Source organism: Patella vulgata, chromosome 1 (genome assembly GCF_932274485.2).
Source record: "Patella vulgata chromosome 1, xgPatVulg1.2, whole genome shotgun sequence".
Classification (NCBI taxonomy): domain Eukaryota; kingdom Metazoa; phylum Mollusca; class Gastropoda; family Patellidae; genus Patella; species Patella vulgata.
Window position 1 is genome coordinate 87,777,325 of NC_065879.2, and position 8,354 is coordinate 87,785,678.

The window sequence follows — 8,354 nt, forward strand, 5'->3', positions numbered from 1 at the left end:
TTATTTTGGTACTAGCATACGACCAGCATCGAAGATCGCGGATCCGTGAACTCTAAAAAGATATTTTGTTCTGCATTTACTTTATGTTGCCCTCCTCCAACATCTGGACTTTAGGTTGATTTTGGGTTTCTGTTGTAAAACCACATAAATAAGGTTATATTGGACCACTTTCAATTTGCTGTACTCGCAAGTTGTTGTGGCATTTCATTTCTGTCCCACCCCAGATTCACCAAGCTCATCTATGCATATACAAAAAAACAATATTGAAATTTCTATAAATTTATTGTACCTATCTGCAGGTGGCTAATTCAATTAATGGCTCGCAGGTAATACCGTTAATGGTACAGCGTGTTGCAATTAAAGTTACTTGGCCTATGGGCAAATAAGAGATATATTACGCAGGTTGGCGTGCTCGAAAAAGTACCCTTTGCAATGAAGAATATGGGGAAATGCTGCTATCCAGGCAATATGTCTCTCCTAGTACACTGCGAATGTACAATCGTCAGTAGAAGTTTTTATTTCTATTTTTATACGTAGTTTGGGCACACATAGTCATCACCTGACCCGTCTGTCTGTCAACAATTTACTTGTGTACAGAAGGGAGGCTACAGTTTTGACGGAGCTGTTTCAAATTTGATGTGAAGCATCGTGGTCATGAGGAAAAACGTATTAAAATGCGACCTGGCAAATTGAAACTACAACCACTTCCGAGGCAAAACTAGAAAAGTCACCAGTACGACAGCAAGCTAATTGCGTGTGTGTTTATTTTCTAATTTCTACTTTTTGAGTTGCATTATGGCTTGGTATGCGTGTTGGCTCCTTCTTACTGACATCAATAAATACAAAAATATGACTAAGTCGAGAGTCGACAAGAGGGTACACAAGTCAAAATGCAAGTCGAAAATAAGAAATTAGGAAAAAACGAGGGGCGCTATTATCGCAGTGTATTATTTCTTAATTTTCGAGTCGATTTTGGCTTGTATAGCGTGCTGTCGCCTCACATTTTGTTGTAACTTCTACTTTTCGACTTATCGACTTTCGTGTTTTGAAGGGACGAAAAGTAGAAATTATGAATGGTAGTTATAGGCTTCCATACCTTATGAAGCAGGGCGTCACCTCGACATCATTTCTAAAGTATGTCTCAGACGAAGTAACAGTTCTCTATTAAGTTTCAGGGGAAGTAACAGTTCTATAGTAAGTCTCAGCAGTTATATTGTAGGTTTCAGTGGCAGTTCTAAAGTAAGTCACGGACGGGGGTATATACCAATTTTTCCACCATACATATGTGATAATGACTGACAACAATATTGTTCTTTAAGATATGCGGTCTGTAGGCGACAAACAGACAACGTAAAAAAACCCATAATATTATCAAAATATAATATTATTCATGTAAGATTAACGAAAATGTTTCAAATACCAGAACTTATATATTTCATGTAGAGAGTGAAAACTAAAATAATACACAACACAATAGACGGATAGAACATATTGCAAATAAATATCGAAATTAGTTAATAATGATAGTTAATTAAATGTTTCTATCATTTGCAGTTTCTTATTGTTTCATAATGTATTATTAATTTTCATCAATAGTTTTCATTGTCAACAAATCAAATTATCTTCCTTGATACAGCAGCTGTTGTAAACGACTGATTAGGAGATAAGGACAGCATTTAATTCATAGGTAAATAAACTTATAAAAAAAGCAAGAAAAAAAGCATAAATTTCCCAAAACTGCATACAATAATATATCTATGTGATAACTCAGCGTGCTCATTAAGTCGTCGCATAGAGAATTCCAACACTATTTCCTCTACTGTAATAACTATTCAGCCATCAGAAATAAAACGTAATATACTACCATCTGGTTACCTAAAGGTAACAAAAACCTCGGTGACGATGTAAATGAATTTAACGTATACCTTAGCTAATATTTTGGCAAAGGAGAATCAAAACCATAATATTATTTTACATAGATGTTTCTAAGCACAAATTCTTGCCCTTCATATTACTACAAACGCGAGGCAAATTCTAGACGATCACAGGGCCACTAAGATATGTAGTAAGAAAAGATGCATGGTTCGTACGTAGGATGTGGCGACCGGTTTCGCAATTCCCGCTCTCCACGTCTGACATAAGGCCCATGGTACTACATTATACCTGCTTTAATAAGATACGTAAATATGAATATGACGGAAAATTCTTTACGATTTTGATAAAGTATTTGGACTTTTGTAGTGGTATGCATCCCGATATCTTTTATTTCGTATTATAGCCCGGATGATGACATTAAATACCCCCCTCCCCATTTATTACAGGTTAGTGCCATTTAAATTTGTTCTTTTTTCATTTCAAGGTATGAAGATTCGTTTTATGACTTTAAATACACCTCCCCATCCCCTCACTTAGTACTGTGAAGCTTTTTTCAAGGTATGAAATATAAATGTGCCAGAAAATAACTTGAAAAGTTGAACAGTATTAAGTGATGGATAATGGCCGAAGACTGTCCATTATGTAAATAGAAAGAACAACTGAGGGGCGTTAGCCCCGAAGTTTTTCTTTGTATTTACATAATGGACAATCTGAGGCTATTATCAAACTTAAAACATAGCACCATAGAGATACAAATAATGGATAGTTTTCTAAAACAACAAGCCATAAAATAATGGATATATTCTTAAAACAACATGCACATGCTCATGAATGCATGTGACAAAACACACCAGTCATACAATGCAAGCATACACAGGCAGTCCAAAATATTCTACATGGAGACGACATGTTTACAACACAGTCGAAAACAAATATTAATAATGAGAATATATGTGATAAGCATTTGGATACTGATTACATGGGTAATGTACTCGATATGGAAGAGAATTGACGTAAAAATTGTGATGTTCTTGATATGGGGGATAATAACCGTCAAAGTTGTGATGAAAAGGCTGCTCACGAGAATGATTTAGATATTTATAACTTTCTTAATACTGTGGTTAATATGGAGGGTACTAGCCGTCCCAATTTTGATTTAAAATTTAATATATACTCTGATATAAGTGACAGGACACAGGATCAAAGGCACAAACCAATTCACGAAATTCAAACTCAACTGTCATTATGGTGTAACGGTGGTATATTTGAACGTTATTTTATAATCGGATAAAAATTGTGATCTGCATAGTTCCACAGGCTCAAAACACGTTTTTTTGTTCAATCCGGGGCCATAATCCAGGAAGTTACGGTCCGATATGCGCCAATATTGCAAGGAATCGAGATCTTTGGGTTATACATGTAAATACACATGTTCAGTTTCATCAAAATGGGCTAATAATTGTGACCTCTAGTGTGTAGTCAGGGGCCGTAATCCATGAAGTTACGGTCCCATACAAGCCAATATCGAAAGGAAACGAGGTGTTTGGGATATAAACCTAAATTTCAAGTTATGACCTGTAGAATGTCCACAAAGAAGGTGTGAAAATGTGGGCGTATAGAAACGTATCACTGATCTAGTGCCGAACGTACTATTAAACGGACAAGTGACATATAACGGATGGATTTAAGTGGAATTCTTTATGTAGACAAACACGTGAAATCAACATTCAGCCATGTGACATTTCGGTAACTATGAGGTTTTAAAGTAATTTCATTTTCCGTAATTTAATTTGTTCAGAGAATAAATTATCCCAAAATACATGTTCATTTTTCAGATACTATTATTGGTATTTTCTTAAACAATCGTCTATTATTTATAAAACTGTCCATTATTTATTGAAAATAATGGACAGTTTTATAAATAATAGACGATTGTTTAAGAAAAGCTACATTCTCCTATATAATGATTAAAAACATCAAAGGGTGACGTCATATCTATGTTTTAAACTCTATTAACTGATTAGAGGTGTGTGTGTCCCGTACCGAAATGAAGTGTACACTTCCTCCGAAGAGTTCATTTCCAACACACTTCTATAGACACTTCAAACGAAGTGTTAAAAAAACTCCACCGAAATATTCATTTCTAGCACACTTCCAAAAGATGGCCTGTTTTCACAACATTTCATCGTCACTTCTGAAAGATGGTCATTTTTCACAGCATGTCATTAACACTTCTGGGAGACGGTCTTTATACAACTACATGCCTTTCACACTTCTGGGAGATAGTGAAAATAGATGATCATTTCATCGTCACTTCTGAAAGACTATTAAAAAAACAATCATTTCTTTCACACTTCTGGGAGATACATCATATAGATGATCATTTCATCGTCACTTCTCAAAGATAGTCTATATAGAACTGCATGGCATTAACACTTCTTGGAGATAGTGAAAATAGATGATCATTTCATCGTCACTTCTGAAAGACTATTAAAAAACGATCATTTCATTCACCCCCATCGCCCCATCGTCATTTTGGCGTATATACATACACATTGAGCTTTTTAAACAGAGAAATTCAACACCTCGTTTTACGTCAATTTTTATTATGAATTAATACAATGACATTGTGATTCAATTTCATGGATGCAAAGTGTTAATTGTGATATCACATAATGTCTATATCATTATCTCGTGCTTTGAGTGCCCATCCTGTCCCACATCTGACGATAAAGGATAAAGCACACGGCCGAGAAACTTTTCTCATAAGTCGATCTAAAAATTGGTCATTAGAGGGGTTCGCTCTTCACGGAGTCCAAGTACTAGATACGCAGCTTATTATTTCGATATCCCCCCTTTTTGTATCGGGGAAATGTAATCCTGTATTCATTATTTACACATAATAATTAATCATATTGGTGGTTATTCGCTGTTTCGCTTCGTCTAAAGTCCAGTGGTACGGAACTCGTATTATTTGACGGGGATATGGCCGGGTATTTAAATTAAAAATATGGGTCTTAATACAAAATTCCAGATGTCATATTACATATCACTGAAAAGCACGTTCTTTGCTCTTTTCAAATATGTAAATTATTTTCTGGCGCATTTATATTTATTTACATTGAAAAACAATCAATGTTGGATGGTACTAAAATCTATTACCATGTTTACGGAGAGGTGGTGTGTTGTTGTCCACCAACATGGCGGCGTCCTGTATCTAGGTCATGTATCGGATACCGGTACGCTCTATATATAGGCATAGACTATAATCAAAATGGCCGACGAGAATTGAATGTTTTGATAGTTGAATTTCATTAGGACCTAATGTGGCTTTGAACACACGTAATGCAAGCATGCCTGCCTTATTTGACATTATATTATTTCAAATTATACTGCCACCATGGGTCGTAGGCGTTATATAGCGATTAGCGACGATTCCCGAATGATCGAGATTTACGGTCGGCATTTCTTTTATCACTCTACCGCTTAAAAATGTACACAAGTGAATGACGAGTCTTATGTAAAGCTCGTCTTAAATTTGCTGGAAATTTGGTAATCCTTGTAAAATTTGATGTGTTGTGTAGGCTGCACGGTAGTTTTACATCTGACTGAAAAAATAGGGTTGGCTGTCATAAAATTTTGTAAATGTATATGATAGCCTAATATTGCTGTGATATTTAAGCAAAACTTTATTAATATAACCAAATAATAAACTGGATCTTAGTAAAGCATCTAAAGAATGGGCTAATGTAAAGCAAAGTAAGATTTGGCAAATAAAAATTCTATTTCGCCATAAAATATATAAACAATTTTGCATGTGAAAGTGATAGCTATTAAATTGCTATATCCTATGTTTACAATATTATGCTGCTGACATTTTATTGTTGTTGAAATGAGTTAGTGCATATTGCTTTAAGCGGGGGACGCCTTAGCCGAATGATTCTGCCGAATGAATCCGCGCCAAAATTGGTCACTGTCATTTGACTTAATGATTCGCGAAATCAAACATGTTTGATATATTCGCCCTAATTATATTTAATCACCAATCATATCGAGAAGTCAAGTGATTGTTTGAAGACATGGTTGCTGCCATGTTTAATCATGCGATGTCAAAGGTGATGCAATCTACTAGTGAATCAGGTGGGAGTATGCCCACTTATTTGTCCGAATGGTTCGGCTAGTGTATCCACGACAGACCTTGTGATTTCATGCGCACACATTAAGCACAAGACCATTCAACCCCCACATTGAAAAAATGAAATGAAATGAAATGGGGTTTAACGTCCTACTGTTCTGCTCCTATGCTAGGCTAATGAAGACGGGCATACGCCATACAATGTGCTATGAGGGAAATTTTGCCCGGGCAGCGGCACTATCGCCTACTCTTATATCGAATTTCAACTGCCAAGGGATCTTTTACGTGCATTCTAATGTATACACAGGACCTCGGTTTTTCGCTTCATCCGAAGGACTAGACAGCTGTCCTTGTCAGGCCCTCCGTCCTGCATCACTGACAAGGGGGAACCACGCCGGAAAATCGCGATGAACTTTCTCGGCCAATGCAGGGATCGAACACCCGACCTCCAGGCTAGCAAGCCAGCGTCTTACCCACTTAGCCACATGACCCACTCCCACATTGAAAAGAAAAGACACAAGCAAAGAACTAAATGTTAGCCCAGAAGTTACCCGGTTTGTGTTGAATGGACATTAAACCCCATTTTTCTCACTATCTCATATACAAACACAAAATGTGCAGTGTGCTGTGGGAAATTTTACCTTGACAGCTGCCATATGACCTACTCTGCCATGGATTCTTTTACATGCTGGTTTCGATTCCCCGGTTGTACTTGACAATGAGTAGGGTCGCCTGTCCAACCTCGTGGGTTTTCTCCGGGTCCTCCGGTTTCCTCCCACTGCTAAAGACCCCTATGCGCAAGCGAATTATTGAAATAAAATTATACCATATGTTAGTCCCGAAATGACCTAGTTTGTGTCTAGTGGACATTAAACCCCATTTTTCTCTCTCTCTGTCAGACAATTTTGGAGAATGCACAGACAGCGGTGCTATATGAACAGTATGAACAACTAGATGCTGTTTCTTGCCAGGACCTCTGTCCGACACCACTGTCAATGGTAAATTATTCCAGAAATCCTGAGTAATTTTGTTGACATGCCGGGATCCAACCTGGGATAATTGAAGCATTTATTCTTAACCCATTACATATGCCATACAGTGTGCAATGAGGCACTAAGGCCTTATCTTATTTCAAAATCCAACTGTCCAACTTTTACATGCACGCCAATGTGCATGTGTGATGTCGGGTTTTTTGTTGTTGTGCCATTCGAATGACTATACAACTGTTTCCTCCTGGTCCCCATGGTTTTCTCCCACTGCAAAAGACCCCTACAGCCAAATAATTGAAAAAAAATTGATCCATGTGTTAGTCCTGCTATGGCGTAGTTTGTGTAGAGTGGACATTAAACTTCATTTCTCTCTCTTCTTGCCAGGCCCTATGTCCTGCACCACTGGAAAGGGGGGAACCAAGGCGTAAAATCTAGAAGAGCTTTCCTGGGCATTGACAGGATCGAACACGGGACGACTCGGATAGTGTGCCAACGTCTCACTCACTGATTGGGGGTGGATGACCGAATGGTTAGCACGTGCGCGCTGTATCATAAAGTCTGTCATTGAGTCAACTGGCGTGGTTTCGATTCCCCGGTCGTATGTGACCAGCAACCTCGTGGGTTTTCTCCGGGTCCCCCGGTTTCCTCCCACTGCTAAAGACCCCTACGCGCAAGCGAATTATTGTGTCGAGTGGACTTTAACCCCATTTCTCGCTTTCATGACTTCCCAGGTTCGAAACTACCTCGGGATTTACAAGGCTATATCCCCTTGACGGAATATGCCATGAAGAGCATCTAACGCCACTTTATTTCATTTCTAACAGCTTTATCATTTTGGAGGGCCTGACAAGGACATCTGTCTAGTCGTTCGGATGGGACGAAAAAAATGAGGTCCGGTGTACACATTGGCGTGCAAGTAAAAGATCCCTTGACAGTTGGAATTCGATATACGAGTAGGCCATAACGCCGCTGCCCGGGCCAATTATCCCTCATAGCACACTGTATGGCGTATGCCCGTCTTCATTAGCCCAGTTTAGGAACAGAACAGTAGGACGTTAAACCCCCATTTCATTTCATTTCATTTAAGCTTTATCATTTCATTTCGGATTAGTATGCTCATCCTCGCATCTTGTGTTCCATTCATTTTCATTTTAATAAATAGTTCCTTCATAGTGACGCACTATTTACCATGGACAATATTACAATAGTTGATTGCTTTGATTGCATCACAGGAATAACTATTCATATTTTACTGGCTAAACGATAAGGGAGAGAGAGAGAAATGGGGTTTAACGTCCACTCGACACAAACTAGGTCATTTCGTGACTAACATATGGTTTAATTTTATTTACATA

At 37.9% G+C, this 8,354-nt stretch overlaps 1 protein-coding gene across 1 annotated transcript in view; it reads right to left on the bottom strand.

The window, feature by feature from the left end:
* The window catches only part of LOC126815438 (GTPase IMAP family member 7), a 104,316-nt gene that overhangs the window by 22,237 nt on the left and 73,725 nt on the right, over positions 1–8,354 (bottom strand). The window lies entirely within an intron of this gene.